This window comes from Pelophylax lessonae (genome assembly GCF_965119305.1).
Source record: "Pelophylax lessonae genome assembly, chromosome: 5".
Taxonomy (NCBI): Eukaryota; Metazoa; Chordata; class Amphibia; order Anura; family Ranidae; genus Pelophylax; species Pelophylax lessonae.
Window position 1 is genome coordinate 370,521,278 of NC_138772.1, and position 18,379 is coordinate 370,539,656.

Genomic DNA, 18,379 nt, shown 5'->3' on the forward strand with positions numbered 1-18,379 from the left:
AGGACACCGCGCAGACATCCCCCCCACCCCAGAAAACGGGTGAGGGCGCCCCTTCAGGCGGAATTGGTATGGGAAGTCGAACCGGACTGACCAGACTTCTGCTTACCTGCCCACGGCTTCTTCTGGGAGCCTTGGCCTTTGAAGGGCTTGCCCTTGGATTGCGACCTAAAGGCACGAAAGGACCCCTGAGAGGGCCTAAGCGAGGAATTCCGTTTACCACGGAAGGACTTATGCTTGTGAGACTGGGGTAAGAGAGTACTCTTGCCCCCCGTAACCCCTTTAATCAGAGTATCCAAAGCCTCGCCAAAAAGGCGAGATCCCGCGTAGGGAAAATCCGCCAGCGTCTTGCGAGAAGATTGGTCGACCGACCAACTTTTCAGCCATATCAGACGACGGTTCAGTATCGCCACGCTGGACAGGCGCGCAGCCAAGGGAGCTAAATTCAAGTCCGCATCACACAAGTACATGACACCCTGATGGATCTGATCCACCATAGCCAACGTGGTAGGCGGAGCCGAATCAGCCACCAGGGTGCGCCTGAGCATCTTCGTCCAATCTGCAACAGCCTGTGCCGCCATAATGGAAGCAAAAATAGGCTTCAGCATAGAACCAGCAACCATATAGGCATGACGGGCAAGAGACTCCAGCCTCCTGTCCGTAGGGTCCCGGAAAACCGGGGTATCCTCAGAAGGAACCGCAGTAGCCTTGTTCAAAATGGCCACCGCGTGATCCACCTGAGGCGCCACACACCAACGCTCGTCGGTGGAGGGCGCAAATGGATAAAGCAGTTTAAACTTACTTGGCACAGTAAAGGGCTTCTTTAAATTGTGCCACTGCTCATTAACAGTATGATGAAATTCCGCAGGGCAGGGAAAAACCTGCGCTGATTTTCGAGTTCTCTGTGTTCCAAAAGAGGACACCCTAGCAGGAGGAGTAGGCTCATCCTCTAGGTGCAAGGTATCTTTAATGGAGGCAATCAGCTCATTCATGAGTGCAAGCTCTTCAGGCGAGCCAGGGGGAGAAACATCAACCCCCTCCACCTCTGCCTCCCCCTCGGACCCCATAAGGTCCAAAGATGAGCGGGACCCTGAGAAGGGTACGCCAGCCACAGCAGCCACATCGCCCTCTGAATCAGAGGAAATGGATAACCTGGCCCTTTTTGCGGATCGATCAGCCATCAGCATCTGCACCTGAGAAACCAAGGACGCCACCACCGCGGCCAGATCACAAGAATGGACGAAAAGACTTGCCTCCCGACACCGCCGGGGACTGGAGCCACCACAGAAGTTCCCTTCTGGTGCTTTGGCTCAACGAGATCCGCAGATCCAGGGATTGCGGCCGCCCGTCCCACTCGGCAAGAATCTCCGCTTGGAGACCCCGCGTGTGAAACTGGGCAAAGGGGATCGCCTCGAAAGCCGAGACCATTAAACCTAGACATCTCATGCATGTCCGGAGAGACGAGTGCCGGTTGTCCCTGAGGGACCTGACCTCGTCCTGAAGTGTCCGAAGCTTGTCTTCCGGTAGGAAGACCTTCGCTTGAACAGAGTCCAGAATCATTCCCAGGTAGGGAAGACGAACCGAAGTCGACTTCGGAATGTTTATGGTCCAACCGAACTCCTGCAGTGTCCGCATCGTGGTGGACAGGTCGGTCACCAGGCTCTGACTGGCGTTTGACCTTATCAGGATATCGTCCAGATACCCCAAGACAGCAATGCCCTGTGCTCGTAACAGGGCCAGAACCGGCGCCAGCACCTTGGTAAAAACCCGCGGAGCCGAAGCGAGACCGAAAGGTAACGCCACGAATTGGTAGTGATCCTCCGCAATGGCAAATCGAAGGTACCTCTGGTGACCCTCGAAAATGGGGATGTGTAGGTACGCATCCTTCAGATCAGCCCCCTCGGGGGGTGCAGCAGCCCCCTGGTCCCCCACCAGGGCGGGGGGAAACTTGCTATCCTGAGAATCCATGCCCCAGCAATGAAAAGGAAAAAAAAAAAAAAAAAAAAAAGGTACTGGCCCTTTAACACCACGGCGAGCGCAGCCCACCGTACACTACTGTATGCACCGATCCCACAGGGATAGAGAACACTGAGCAAGGAATGACAGGACAAAGAAGGTAAAAACCTGGAGAGAGCACAACAGGCTGCTGCCACCGATCGCTGTTCCCAGAGAAAGAGGAAGTGATGCAATAGCTGGCTGACTGATATAGCCTATGAGGCTCCGCAAACATGGCCGCTCGGCTGAGGGATGAGGCTACAGGAAAATGGCGCCGACACGTGCTCGAACGAGCGCGGCCCGCCAAAATGGCGGCGAATGGCACCAAAACACGGCGCTGTACAGGGACAGGGCCGGCCACAGCATATATGCAAAAAAATTGACGGATCGCAGCAGCGGCCGCCGCACAACACATGTCTGTACCTAAATCTGCACCCAGAGCATAACTCACAGCAGAGCAGGATGGCCCCCCCTCGCAGCCCACAGGCAATGTCAGCCATACAGGGATCTGACAGGGAGCCCGCATTTACACAGACATGGGGGGGTTCTACACAGCCACAGACTGACACCCACACAGAAGGTCCCCACACAGAAGGTGCTTACCGTAACAGATGGCGCGCCGCAGCCAGGACGCTTGTGGACTGCAGCCATAGACCGCAGCATGGCGTCCAGTGAGGTAGCCACCTCACAGGCAGCATCCCTGCAGCGAACAGGGATGGGTCGTTCAATGTGCCAGGGCAAACCTAAGCTGAACGCTCGATGGCAGGCTGGGGATCCGTCTGGCATCTGGCACTGGGTCCGAGACCCAGCTCCGCATGAACATCTCCATCCGAAGAACCCTAAACTAAAGCTGACAAAATAACAGCTAGTAAAGAAAAGAAAAATACTTGAAATAAAATCAAAAAGGGTAGAAGGCTGAGACTGAAGCCCCAGCACAGGAAAGCCTGCTACTCCTAAGCTAGGCAAGATCAAACTGAGTTGGGAATGCTGGTGCAGGGAGGTATTGACTGAGGGGACAGCCCCTAGGGGTGTGTCTATGCTAAAAGCTTTTGTTATTAACAATTCTTGTTGCCTAGCTACTCCTGCGGAGCAAAGGTCAATACCCATTGGTGAAGACTTGTGAGTGGGCGGCGACTGTCGGAGGACGAAAGAGAAAAGTAATTTTTCTCCTTCACTGATGTGCACCGATAGGCTGCACTGATGAGGTACTAATATGCCGCACTGATGGGCACCGATAGGCGGCACAGATGAGCAGGCACTTACTGGCAACACTATGGGCCCTGATGATGGGTGCGGTGGGCACTGTTTGAGTTTTAATCAGGGCACTGAGGATCAGTGCCCTGATTACCTTTTCTAGGTTCCCTTTTGAGGAGGAGCCACTGATCGGCTCTCCTCATCACACACTCAGACAGTGTGAGGCGATGAGAGCCAGTAAACGGCACTTCCTCATTTACATGTGACCGGCTATGATTGAACACAGCCGATCACATGAGTAAAGAGCCAAGTCATTGGCTCTTTACCAAGATCGTGATCACGCCGTGTCCCATCAACACGGCACGGCCACCATCGCCGCACTGCGGGCGTGCGAGAGAGGCTACTCATATGATGGCGTCCCAGAACAATAGCTGCACCGCTAGGTTATTATCCGATCAATCTAAACAATTATCGGCCAACTAAATCGATGCAGCCCTAGTCCAGTTGTCTGCAGCAATATCGCAGTCCTGCTATTAGTCGCTGATCGCCGCCATTACTAGTATACAAAAAAAAAAAAATCAAATAAAATTCCAGTTTACACCCCATAGTTTGAAGATGCTATAACCTGTTGCACAAACTAATCAGTATATGCTTAGTGAGATTTTTTTTTTTTTTCAATCAAAAATCTGTAGAATGCATTTTGGACTAAATTTATGAAGAAATTACATTTTTTTTTTGGACATGTTTTATAGCAGGGAGAAAAAATAAATGGATAATTTAGAAAAAAAAAAAAAAAAAAAAAAAAAATGTATTTTCTTGTTTATAGCACAAAACAAAAAAATGCAGGGGTAATCAAATATCACCAAAAGAAAGCTCCATTTGTAGGGAAGAAATGACAACTATTTTATCTGGAGTACAGCATTGCATGACTGCACAATTGTTAGTTAAAATAATGCAGTGACATATCTAAAAAAAAAAAAAAAAAAAAAAAAAATGGCCTGGTCATGGGGGGGGGGGGGGTGAATCTTCCTGAGGTCAAGTGGTTATTTATTCAATTTTGTTTACAATTTGCATGGTAGTGCGGGTAACTCTGGTATTGTATAATGCTTTGGGCCAGTGATAGCGAAAATTGGCACCCCAGATGTTTTGAAACTACATTTCCCATGATGCTCATGCACTCTGCAATGCAGTCGAGCATGATAGGAAATGTAGTTCCAAAATATCTGGGGTGCCAAGGATCACCATCACAGCGTTTGGGCTATATTCAAAGCTTGCACACTATTTCATGTGTTGCTGTATATTGCATTAATGTAGCTCATTCACTCTAAACAAGCCTCAACCCAAAAAAACACCATAACCACTTTTGCGAATTCTCATCCGTACATAATGGTGTACTGAAGTGCAGCCATGGCCAAAAGTTGTGCAAATGATGCAAAAATTACATTTCACAAAGTCTGCTACTTCAGTGTTTTTAGATCTTTTTGTCAGATGTTACTATTATTATAAATGCAAGCATTTCATAGATGTGAAAGAAGATTTGACAATTACATTAAGTTTATGCAAAGAATCAATATTTTCAGCGTTGACCCTTTATTTTCAAGGCCTCTGCAATTCGCCCTGGCATGCTGTCAATCAACTTCTGGGCTACATTGTGAATGAGGGCAGCCTATTCTTGCATAATCAATAGATGGGAAAGCGTAGCACCAAAAAAGGTTAGACCATCATCTTTTTAGAAGGACAATCATGTGCAAAGCAATCATAAGTATAAACAATTCATAAAGCAGAGATGACCAAAGAAAAACAAAAAGTGATAAGAAAACCCAAATATAAAAAATATTCATAAGTGAAAATGGGGTGTGACATTTGGCACTGACATCTTGCTGCTGTGCGGTGGTGCGATTCTGAGTCACCAGCAACTGCCCAAGTGAGTTTTTTTTTTACCGTTTTTATCTTTGGAACAATAAACCTACTACACTATGAAATCCCAGGCTGTGGAAAAGTCCCACACATGTGGTATCGCCATACTGAAGGAGGAATAGCAGAATGCATTTTTGGGTGTAGTTGCTAGTATGCCAATGCCAATGAAGGGCGTGAGAAATAACTTTGTAATTTGACCATTTTGTAAAGAAAAAAAAATCTTAATTTTGCAAAGAATTGTGGAAAAAAATTACAACTTCAAAAAAAACTCACAATGCCTCTAATAATTGCCTGGAATGTCTGCTTTCAAAAAAGGGATCATTTGGGGGGTATTTGTACTTTACTGGCTTGTTAGAGTCTCAAGAAATGAGATAGGCCGTCAGTACATCAGGTGTAAACAATTTTCAATGATTGGCACCTTAGCTTGTATACTCTATAACCTTAACAAAGACCAAAAATGTATACTAAGGCCACTTTCCCACTATCCCGTCTGTCAGACGGATTCCATTTTTCCAAGCGGGGGATCGAGCCACCGATCCCCCGCTGAGCAGGAGGATGACAGCTGTGTCTCCGCGCTGTGTGCGGAGACACAGCTGTCAGTTCCCCATGCATCTCTATGGGGGAAATCGGATGGGAACGGACCGTCCGTCCGTTCTCATCCAGATTTGACGGATCGGATGTCAGCGGACATGTCTCCGCTGACATCTGATCCCCCATAGAGATGCATGGGGGGACCGTTCAGATCCGCCAAAAAAAACGGACAGGCGGATCTGAACGGTCCGCCTGTGTGAAAGGGACCTTTTTTGGGTTATTGTTACTAAAGATATGTAGCAGTATAAAGGTTGGCCAAAATTTAAGAAAAATTACTAGAATTTGCAAAATTCTAAAACCAAAAACGAAGAAAAATACATTTTTTAAACAAAAGTTTCAGTCTTTTTTCATTTATAGCGCAAAAAATGTAAAAACCCAAAGATGATTAAATACCACCAAAATAAAGCTCTCTTTGTGTGGAAAAAAAGGACGAAAATGTCATATGGGTACAGTGTTTCATGTCTGAGTAATTGTCATTCAAAATGTGAGAGCACTGAAAGCTGAAAATTGGTCTGGTTAGGAAGGGGATTTAAGTGCCCAGTGGGTAAGTGGTTAAATTAATTTTAGCACTCACAAAACACAACTGGATACCCAATTTGTTGGTAAAATATAAAGAATTATGTTAAGTAAATAGATACTAAGCTTGTCAAAGCTTAAAATTCTACACACCCGAGAAATGGCAACAAGTTACAGTACCTAACGCGGTCCATAGGTGATGGTTCAAAATACTTTACTGGTATAGCTTTCAGTCATTAATTACCCAAAATTTTTGCTATCACTCCAACTTTCAAAATGGTTGTGTAGTGCAGTCACTGATTACATATGCATAATGCTGTACCTACACACATGCATGTGTGTATATAGGGGAACACCAGACACCATTGTGGTGTGTAGTGGAGGTCCTTCTCAATGCTGTAAAAAGTGATCAGATCACTTTTACCCCAAGACGATCACCGGATGAGAAAAAAAAAAAAAATAATTGTATCAGGACCATGGCTGAAGCATGGATTCGTGAAATAAATTCCCATCAGCACATTTATATATGTATGGTGACTGAAGTGGTTAATTAAACATCACTAGCAAACCTTCATCCTTTTGGTTTCACTGTGACCATAATTCACAAAAAGCATCATTTCAACCACCACAGTATATTATCCTGGTGATGCTCAATTAAAAGCGAACTATCTGAAAGGAAAACAGAAGCACACACCAACAGACAGCCCAACCAAGAGTAATATCAGCTTTAGCTTGTCTCCTCAACACCCCTCTAACAAGTTAGAGCACTCTTGATTGGACGGTCTGCGCTTCATTGTTTCTTCCCGATAGTTATCTTAGGTTTTAAGCTTTGTTCATACAGAGTTACTTAAGTCTACACCTGCCATGTTTTTTTACAGGGAATGCACAGGTGTTCCGTGCAACCAGTCCCATTCATGTCAACATAGGTTGCAGTAGCTGCACAGATACAGTCGCTGCTCTCATTTGTTTTCTGTGGGGGTGTACGGCCCCGACTGTAGAAAGCGTGAGTGTTAGCAATAAATTGACACCCAAGTTCTGCTTGTCCTGAAGGATCATGGGACATATAGTTTCAGGAAACTATGTGGGCAGAAAAGAAAACTTCCCCCAAGCACACTGGACTTGCAAACAACCCTAGTAAGAAGCGTTGATATCACAGGTAATAAGCGAAAATGCTATATACCAGAACTAGAAGGAAAAAATAAATTAAAAGGAAAAAAGTGAGTGCGCTAGCAGATCTAAATATAGAAGATAAAGTTAGGCAGGGTGATGACCCTGGTGTTGAACCACTTGCCGACCGCCCGTTGCAGTTTTACTGCGGCAGGCTGGCTCAGTGATTCGATATAGGGGGTACGTCGGTTCACAGGAGTGGTGCTGGGGGGCGAGCGTGCGCCGCGAAGAGAGGACGGTCAGCTGTTGTAAACACAGCTGACCGTTCTTTCTGAAATTATCACAGAGCGTCTGTGATCCTTCTATATAGGATCACAGGTAGGGCTGAAACAACCAATCGATTAATCGATTATAAAAATAGTTGTCAACTATTTTCAAAATGGATTAATCGGTCAGCCAATTCGTTGTCCTGCATACAGAATGCATTATTTATTTACATATCAGAAAATACAGTGCAACGCACATACAGCTTACTACACGGCCCATATATGTCAGTAGATGGCAGAGAACTTGTGAATGTGTGAGGAGCAATGCCTCATGTGAAATGTAGTCCTGGGCATGAGAAGGAACCAAGTGATTCTAAAAGGCAGAGGTTTTTTTTTTTTTTTTAACCTTGCTATATACCTTGCTTACAATCACTTTAGGGGCTCTGTGCAGGGAAGATCAGCATATGAACCCAGAGAAGGTGTAGGATGATAGACTAGAGGTGATATAAGGCATTACAATTACATTTAGAGTAAAAGTTTACTAGTATACTAGTATTGCGCATTATATTTAAAATCATTATATCCATGAAAAAAAAAAAAAAAAGTCTCAGCTGTTAGAACTACTATAATATATAAAAGTTATTTTCCCCCCTCCACCCTTCATATAGCTTTAGGTTTGACTCCCAATTAAAATATCCTGCATATCTGACTTCTGGGCATATTTATTTATATACATACACATTGTATCACTGTAGAAATTATAATTATATTACAGTAGCGATTATCTGCTGTTTTTTTTTTTTTTTTTTTTTTACTATAAGACCCCGTTCACACTGAGGCGATCCGACTTGCCGGGGGGGACCTGTGAAGTCGCGGTGCACAGCGCGCACCGCGACCTCGGAGCGACATGCACGGACTTCATATCATTGAAGTCAATGCAGGTCGCCCCAAAGTAGTACAGGACCCTTTTTCTAAGTCGAAGCGACTTGTGTCGCTCCTATTAGAACGGGTCCTGTGCTAATCTATGGCAGGCGACCCACAGCGACTTGTCAGGCGACCAAGTCGCCTGACAAGTCGCCCCAGTGTGAACCGGCTCTAAAGGGCTATTTTTTACCCCATCATGACAGGTGATAACTGCTACTAAATGTCTTATGCTGCCCATACATGTATTGGATTTTTGGACAAAAATATTCGCATCAATATTTATACAAAAATTATTTGTATATTTGTTGAATGGACGAGTGTTGTTTGAAAATTCCACTTGCATTTAACATTCAATTTTAAAATGAATATAACTCCTGAGCAAAAACCACATACAGTATTTGAAGATTTGTCCGTCCGGCATACGATCTTGGAGGTCACGTGGTCACGCCCGGCGTGACCACGTGACCTCTGAGATAGTCATCGCATGCCAGACGTATATCGGTTCAGTATCGGGTGGGAGGGAGATGGAGAGGGTGAGAGACAGAGCAGTATTGAATGGATGCCGAACAAAGGGTTATCACCCAAGTATCACTTACAGCAAGTGGGTGAGAGATACCGATCTGCCAGCAGATTTGCTAATGTGGAATTGCTTATATCTTTAATTTGTACAATTAACATTTGTAAACGGAATTATGCTATGCGACATAATTTCACCCTTACGTGAGCAATATTTAGAATAGCGGCCGGTTCTGCAGACCCTTTTACATCTGTCACATGTGCTCAGGGTGAACTTGCTCTCATCTGTGAAAAGCACAGGGCGCCAGTGGTGGATCTGCCAATTCTGGTGGTCAATGGCAAATGCCAATCGAGATCCACAGTGCCGGGCAGTGAGCACAGGGGACACTAGAGGACGTCAGGCCCTCAGGCCACCCTCAAGAAGTCGGTTTCTTATTGTTTGGTCAGAGACATTAACACCAGTGGCCTGCTGGAGGTCATTTTGTAGGGCTCTGGAAGAGCTCATCCTGTTCTTCCTTGCACAAAGGAGCAGATATTGGATCTGCTGATGGGTGGTTAAAGCGGTTGTAAACCCTATAAAAAAAAAAACCTGCAAGACAAAGGCATAATGAGCTAGTATGCATCGCATACTAGCCCATTATGTGTAACTTACCTTAAAACGAAGCCCCGACACGGACCCCCGGACATCGATGCGGGCGCTGCCATGATCCCTCGTCGTCTCTTCCGGGTTCGGCGGCTCCGGCGCGCTGATTGGCCGGAAGAGACGGCTCCAGCGCGCTGATTGGCCGGAGCCGCGATGACGTCACTCCCGCGCATGCGCGCGGGAGTGATTTTTCCGGCAAGCTCCCGGCAACTTAATTGAAGGTCCCCCCGGACCTCCAGAGCGCGCGAGCGGCTGCATGCACTGTAAATATCTCCTAAACCATGCCGGTTTAGGAGATATTATTTGTACCTACAGGTAAGCCTTATTATAGGCTTACCTGTAGGTAAAAGTGTCAAAAAGCGGGATACAACCGCTTTAAGGACCTTCTACGGCCCTGTCCAGCTTTCCCAGAGTAACTGCCTGTCTTCTGGAATCTCCTCTATGCTCTTGAGACTGTGCTGGGGGAACACAGCTAACCTGGCAATGGCACGTATTGATGTGACATCCTGGAGGAGTTGGGACTGCCTGGGCAACCTCTATAGGGTCCAGGTATCGCCTCATGCTACCAGTAGTGACAATGACCCTAGCCAAATGTAAAACTAGTGAAAAACAAACAGTCAGAAAAGATGAGTAGGGAAAAAAAGGTCAGTAGCTTCCACCTTTAAAACCATTCCTGTTTTGGAGGTCGGCTCACCGTTGCCCATCTAGTGCATCTGGTAATTTCATTAGCACCAAGGCAGTTGAAACTGATAACAACCACCTCTGCTACTTAACTGACCAGGTCAATATCCCAGCAGTTTAATTGACTTGATGATATACCTCTGATTCCTTTACTTTTTTTTGATCAGTGTATATTTTCAGCCAATAGCGCTTTTGAGGGTATTCCTTACCAGGTAAAGATCACCAACCAAATGGACTTGCAGATGGTAAACCCATTCCACAGAATACTTTTACAGTGAGCGATGTTCACACTTTCACCTTCTTCCAAGTGTTTAAAGGGGGTACGAAAATAACTGACCGCCGATACTGGAGGCAGCAACACACTACAGACCCCCACCCATGAAAAGCAGGGGCTCTGTACTCAGCAAAATGGTGGGAATCCACCCGTAAAACTCTTATTTAGGACAGAGGTCTCTGCGTTCATGCAGCAAGCCCATCCCCCCGACAGTTAGAAAGCACCCCTGCTGTTAACCCCTTCCCTGCCAGTGTCATTAGTACAGCAACAGTGCATATTTTTAGCATGAGCAATATCCTTTGATAATGTCCAATAGGACAAAATGCGTCAGAAGCTTCCAGTAGACTTCTTCATCCCATTTTTGTATTGCCTGTAACCATGTGATGTTTGAAAGTGCAAGTCTTTACTTTTTTATTAAAAGTTATTTAGCAATATTACGCTACGTGCACCTTTTTCTTGGCTTCCACGTGGTCTGGTCTATGAGAGATTTCCACCTCTCCCCCTACCATCCCATGAGCCCAGAATTACATCCCTGGATTATGGATCATCATACAAGTCTGGTTGGTCTGTTTGTCATATGATAATACAGGCCCACAGCATCTGGTGAGCGCCCATTTCATATATTCATCTGGTGACGGGACGCTTTTTCACTTTAAAGTCACTATTGTGTTTGCTATCAAGACTCATCACATTTTGGGACTTTATTTCACCTTTATTATCCATGTATATGGGACTTTATTCGATCCAGTTATTTGGTTTCAATTGTTTAGGTTATCACTTGATTATTTTTTGAATATGTTTATTCACGTCACATTTGTTTAGCGCTGCACTCATCCCTTACTGTAGTAATGTCACTGATCCCCCCAAAAGTGCCAAAAATGTCAGTTTGGTGTCCGATCTGTCCAACGTAACGTCACAGTCCCACACAAATCGCTGATCGCCACCATTACTAGTAAAAAAAATAAATAAAAATGACAAATCTTTCGCCTAGTTTGTAGACACCATAACTTTTGCGCAAACCAATCCATATACACTTATTGGGATTTTTTTTACCAAAAATATGTAGAATACAAATTCACCTAAAATTATAAAAAAAAATATTTTTTTTTGAGGGGGGGGGGGGGGTATATAGCAGAAAGAAAAAAAAAAATCTTGTTTCTTTTTTTCTGCTTATAGTACAGAAAATTTAAAATCGCAGAGGTGATCAAATACGGTACCTCCAAAATAAAGCTCTATTTGTGGGAAAAAAGGATGTCAATTTGATTAGGGTGCAGCATCGCATTACCACAGCTAAAGTAACGTAGTGCCGTATCGCAAAAGATGGCCTAGTCATTAAGGGGGTAAATCCTTCCGGCCCAGAAGTGGTTAATGAGACATGCATGTCCCCTCTGGGCTCCACTGAATGTATTGCATTACATCCCTTCCCACCTATGCTAGTCAGGGAAAGTGACGTCATACACGCTGCTTTCCAGGTCACCAACAAGAAGGGGAGGAAAGCGGATGTGTGAGAGCTCTCTTACCTCCCCTCCATCCACCATGTCAGGCCCAGGCCCACAGGTCAGCCAGCAGAGCCCAGAATACATGGCAGGGGCGCTCGTTAGGGAGTTTGTGAGAGCAATTGAGGGAATGCTTCCACCTGACAGACAGGAATCTGCTTGTCAATTTTACACACAATCCCAGTGGCTGCGGCCACTGGCTTGTGTGAAATCCCCCCCGCTGTCAGGTCCGTGCAAAAGGGTTAATACAGGAAATGCATTAAATTAAAAAAGGTTTAGGCTTTAGAACCACTTTAACCACTTGCCGCCCGCCCGCCCACCGTCAAATGACAGCGGAGCGGTGCGGCTCTCATTCTGGGATGATGTCATACGACGGTGCCCCAGAACGGCCGCTCTGGAGCGTAGTGTGGCAATTGTGGCAGCGCCGTGTTCGTAGGACATTGAGCGACCACAATCTTTACCCATGTGATCGGCTGTGTCCAATCACAGCCGGTTGCATGTAAATGAGGAAGTGCCATTTACCAGCTCACCTCGCCTCACACTGTCAGAGTGTGTGGCGAGGAGAGCCGATCAGCGGCTCCTCCTCAGAGGGAAGTCCAGGAAAGGTAATCAGGGCACTGATCATCAGTGCCCTGATTACAGTAAACTACAATAGTGCCCAATCAATGCCTAGTGACACAAAACAGTGCCCAATCAATGCCCCTCAGTGTCCTCTATCAGTGCCCATTAGTGATGCCAGTCAGTGCCAATTCATCTCTGCTGCTGGTCAGTGCCTCCTATCAGTGCCCATCATTGCAGCTGACAAATTTACTGACAAATGAGGAAAAACTGTTTTTTTTTTTTAATTTTCTGTCTTTTCTTTTTTTTTTAGTAAAAAAAAAAAAAAAACAGTGGTGATTAAATGCCACCAAAAGAAAGCTCTATTTGTGTGAAAACAATGATAAAAACTTTAATTTGGGTACAGCATTGTATGACCAGGCAATTGTCATTCAAAGTGTGACAGCGCTGAAAGCTGAAAATTGGCATGGGCAGGAAGGGGGTGAAAGTGCACTGTATTGACGTGGTTAAGCAATGGATGTCTATAAAATGTGTCACTAACTCCTCATTACTGTCTAGGGGGGACCAGGAGAAGCACTATTTACTTGCCAGATACTCTGCTTCTGTGGACTCCTTTGTGCTGATAGACTGGTCTCTTGGGCTGACAGCCTCTTCTCCCCTACACTCCAGCAGTTTAAGATCCTCCGACATCATTAAGACTGAAGCAGGCAACCCAGTCCTGCAATGGCCATGAAGACATAAGAGCAAGGAGAGCATCTTCTGCTGGGGACAGGTGGGGAGGGGAATCAAGTAGGTTAACCTACTATGGACTGCCCCACGCAGATATACTGTGGCAGGGTAGCCCTCTTGCTGGAAATCACTTACCTGTACCTGTTATTGGACACAGAAAGAGCCAATCAGTGCTAAAAGTATTTACTGTCACTGTACTAATGACACCGACAGGGAATGGGTTAACATCAGGGGGGATCAAGGGGTTAAACATGTGGTCAACATGTGTTACTGTGTGCGTGGTTTTTATTTCCACATTGCTTAGGTCAGAAGAGAATCCTGTGTTTGTTTACCTACCTTCGGTAATGTCCAGAGCTGGTCATCAGGTGACCAATCATTGTCTGGCACCCATTGATTGGCTGCTGCACGACCCAATCTCAGAACAGCTTGGGCGCGCTCCCTACTTTTACAGGCAGATCACATACTAGGTACATAATCCTGCACAGGAGAGCTTCCTTTATGTATATGGTCAGCAAGCGGTTATAAAGTTAGACATTTTTTTATCTTGATGCATTCCATGATAAAATAGAGAGAAGATAAAAAGCCTTCTGTGTGCAGCAGCCCCCGTCATACTTACCTCAGTCCCCTCCAATCCAGCAATGTTGAGAGATCTGGCTTCCCAGACTCTCCCTCCTCATTGGCTGAGACAGCAGCGAAGCGCCGCTGGCTCCTGCTGCTGTCAAAGTCAGTGAGCCAATGAGGAGAGAGGGGGATGGGGCCTTGGCCGCAGCTCTGTGTCTGAATGGAAACAGTAAGCAGTGGCTGGAGTCGCCCTATAGCTGTGAGGGCACTAAACAGGAGGGAGAGGCCAGGAGCACCGAAGAGTGACCCGAGAACAGGAGGATCTGGGCTTCTCTGTACAAAACCAACACAGCAGCCAAGTAGAACATGTTTTTTTTTTTTTTAAATAACAGAGGGCTATAGTATCACTTTAATGCAGGGGTCTCAAACTGGTGGCCCTCCAGCTGTTGCAGGACTAAAATTCCCATGATGCATTGCAAGGCTGACAGGAACAAGCATTACTCCCATAGGCAGAGGCATGATGGGGCTTGTAGCTCTGCAACAGCTGGAGGGCTGCTAGTTTTAGACCCCTGCTTTAATGCATTAAAGTGGAGTTCCGGGCACAAAAACATTTTTTCAATGAAAATACCCCCGGGACAGTCAGGGCTAGTACATTCCACAATGGCTAGCCTCTGATCTGTCCCGGGTCGCACTTACCTGCAAGAACAAATACTCACTTTTAACATTTCTTCTCCAGCGTTGCCATCTCTGTTGTGGGCAGCTGAAGCCAGCGCGATCCTTTTCTGCGTCCTCTTCCGTGTCTTCTTCTCCCAGAATGCGCCTGCACCGGCCCCTCTCGTCACTTCCGGTACGGCGTGCCCAGAAGCTGTTTAGCAGGGAATGCGGCGTCGCACCGGAAGTGACGAGCGGGGCCGGTGCATTGATTCCTGGGAGCGATGACGTTCAGCTCCCAGGAATCATTGCAAACCGATAGTGATAGCGCAGGCCGCGGCCGCCGAGGGAGGAAATGGAAGAAAAGGTGAGTATATCTTTCTACAATAACAAGGCAAGTAAAAAAAGGATAACTATCCATTTCTGTTTCAGGTGAGGAAAAGCAAGCGGATTGATCGATTTTGTGGCCGGAGCTCCCCTTTAAGGAAAAAAAAAAAAAAACACCACATCTTTCTGTACTGCAGGAGCCCCCCAGTCCTCCCTTTATTCTTGCCTGAGCCCGATCCAGCTATGTGCATGAGAGCTACGGGTCTCTCCACTGTCTCCCTCCTCACTGAGCAGCTTCATAGCAGCGGCAGTCATTGGCTCTCACAGCTGTCAATCAAATACCATGACGACGGAGTGGGGCCAAGTTGCCTGGGCTAGGCGCAGACTGGGCGGCTCGGGAGCAAGCACATATGGGTGCCCCCAGGAAAAGTAGCTTTCTCTGGGGGGCACTTGCCGATAAGCCAGCGGGGGATCCCAGAAAAGGAGGATCAGGGCAAACGATTGCACAGAGCAGGTAAGTATAAGGTGTTATTTGGTTTAAAAAAAAAAACAAAGGTTACTAGTCACTTTAAGCACTGTTGTGGTAGAAGCTCTGCCCCTCCAAATCACTCACCTGGGTCATTGTGTGACAGAAAGGAAACACCAGCAACAAGTGTCATGTGTGGAAGTCAGGCTGTAATTACACACCAAGGCTGAGATATCACTCAGGTAATAAAGCAATAGAAGCCATAAGGCCTGTATAGCAGAGAAGCCAGGGCCAGCCACTGCACAGCTGCCTCCCTCCCCACTATACATACAGGGATGGAGGAGGTGTGTACTGGAGGGGGGGGGGGGTGGTTGTTTACATAAAAACAAAGACACAATTCTCCACAATAGTGTTCCCAGAAAAGGGCTACCCCCGTCAAATACCCCCCATTACTATCCTCCCAGCCCAGCAGGCCTTCTCCTCACCACAAAGCCTTCCAAGCGGGCCTCTCCCAGCACCCTCCCCGCGGCGTCTCCTCCCCGGCCTAGCCGACAACCTCACACAAACTTCCCAAAGGAGCTGCTGCCCGTCCCCTCACCTCATGACGGTCTCCGCGGCTGCTTGTGCCACTCCGTGCCCGGCCTTCTCCAGCCCCTCACAAAGACCCAATCCTCTGCTCCGTGCGGCCCCACAGAGCCGGCCATGAGAGGAGGAGCAGGACTGGCGCCGCGAAACTACAACTCCCAGCGACCCCCGCGGCAAGGCACGGGAGACAGTCAAACTGTGCAACTTTATTGCTACGCAGCTGAGGAGGACACAGCCGTGTGGAGGCTCACTGCCCTGCACATACAGGAGAGAGAGAGAGAATGAGAGCCCATTATTGTAAAAGCTCACTCATACCTCAGGGTTTGCTGGCTCCAAGCAGAACTGAAGGCAAAACTTTTTATTGGTTTTGGATAAGGAAGAGAGGAGTAAGAATATAGTTTTTTTTATTGCATTCTATGTTCTGGTTACCATTGAGAGTTAAAGTTTTTTTTTGGATATTTGGTTTTTAGTGCTGTAACCACTTCAAGACCAGGCCTATTTCTGACATTTGTTATTTACAAGTTAAAGCGGAGTTCCGGCCTCAAAATCAACCGCTGAAAAATAAATGGATAATTACGATTTTTATTTTTTTTTTGTTTACTTACTTTGTTATTGAAGAAAATATACTCACCTTTCTTCCACTTCCTCTCACTGCGGCCGCGGTCACTCCCTCCTTGCATTGATTCCTGGGAGCTGAACGTCATCGCTCCCAGGAATCAATGCGACGGCACCGGCCCCACTTGTCAGTTCTGGCGCAGGCGCGTCATTCCCTGCTAAACAGCTTCTGGGCATGCCCAGAAGCTGTGGAGGGATGACGCAACCGTACCGGAAGTGACGAGCGGGGCCGATGCAGGCGCATTCTGGGAGAAGAGGACGCAGAAGAGGGCGCGCTGGCTTCAGCTGCCCACATTCGAGATGGCAGCGCTGGAGAAAAAATTTTCAAGGTAAGTATTTCTTCTAAAAGGTAAGTGCGACCCGGGACAGTTCAGAGGCTATCCATTGTAGAATGTACTTGCCCTGACTGTCCCAGGGGTATTTTTATCTAAATTTCACCCCCGAGGCCCGTAACTCCGCTTTAAAATCTCTATTTTTTTATTTTTTTTTGCTAGAAAGTTACTCAGAACTTCCAAACATATATATATATATATTTTTAGCAGTGACCCTAGAGCAGGGGTGTCAAATTAAATTTAATCACGGGCCACATCAGCATTATAGTTGCCCTCAAAGGGCTGGTTATATAGGTGTCCAGAGCACCCCATCCCTCTACACCCTTACACGAGATGGCAAGAGCCCCCCCCCCCCACCATCAGAGGTCAAGAGTCACCCACCCTTCTTTATATCACAATGCACCCCCTACGTTGTGCTGCTGCCAGGAAAATGATGCGGGTGGATCTGGGAAGAAGAAAGAGCAGGGTCTGGAGGAGGACCAGAGGAGGGCTGGAGTCAGCTTCCAGAGTCTGCTAAATGCTGAGACCAGGGGAGGCCGAGGCAAGGTGGTGTTGCGGCTGCGCAGAGAGGTGCAGGGTCTGTAGGAGTGTGGCAGTACCTGGAAAGCTTCTAAAATGGGGGATAAATAGAAGTCTTTTAACCTCGCTAGCGGTATCCCCGAGCGTGACTCGGGGTACGAATTTTCTGCTATTAGCGGTATCCCCGAGTCACGCTCGGGGTCAATGGGCAGAGCGTGCAGACAGTGCAGACAGCGCAGCGGAGCTTCTCTTACCTTATCCTGGCGATCCAGCGATGAGCTCTCATTGCTGTGACCGCCAGTGAGATCTCCGCCGCTCGTCTGTCGGTAGGAGGACTTCCTGGTTCCGTTCCCTGCAGCAGCAATGCTGCATGGGAGCGGAACTGGGAGTAAAAATCAAAGTAACACAAACATATAAAAGGGAGGTGATACAGTGTAATCTGAGAGGATTACACTGTATCACTTTGGTAAAAAGTGGTAAAAGACACAGTGCCCTCTCAGTGCCCCCTTGCCATTGTCCTTTGCGTGAATAAAAATAATTGGAAAATGGCATCAAAAAAGCGCTGTCCCGCATATGCGCTTTTGGATGAGCTGAGCGACAGCGACACGGAGCTGCTCGCAGAACAGAGCAACAGTGAGTCGTGCGGAGATCTGTCATCTGACTCTGGCACCGACACTGATCCCGAAAGTGACGCTGACCTAGGTGATGTGCGCACTTGGTGCCCTTTAGACAGCGACGCGGACCAGGCAGCGCCCCCGAGATTCCCTTTCACTGGTTCTCCGGGGATGAAGGTTGACGTGGAGAGAGACAACCCCCTGGCGTACCTCAAGTTATTCCTAACGGAGGAGGTAATTCTAAAGATAGTCGCTGAAACCAATCGTTACCAGGAGCAGCAGTCCGCTACGCTGCGCGCCAAATT

General features: G+C 47.0%; 1 protein-coding gene across 2 annotated transcripts in view; it reads right to left on the bottom strand.

Moving 5' to 3' along the window:
• SOCS6 (suppressor of cytokine signaling 6) overlaps nt 1-18,379 on the bottom strand; it is a 69,925-nt gene that overhangs the window by 32,642 nt on the left and 18,904 nt on the right. The window contains exon 1 of one of the 2 annotated variants that reach the window (XM_082259136.1): nt 16,008-16,162. The exons of the other annotated variant lie outside the window; for it this stretch is intronic. The gene's annotated coding sequence lies outside the window, so the exon portion shown is untranslated. Of the gene's footprint in view, nt 1-16,007; nt 16,163-18,379 lie in introns of those variants that run through there. 2 annotated transcript variants of the gene reach the window in all.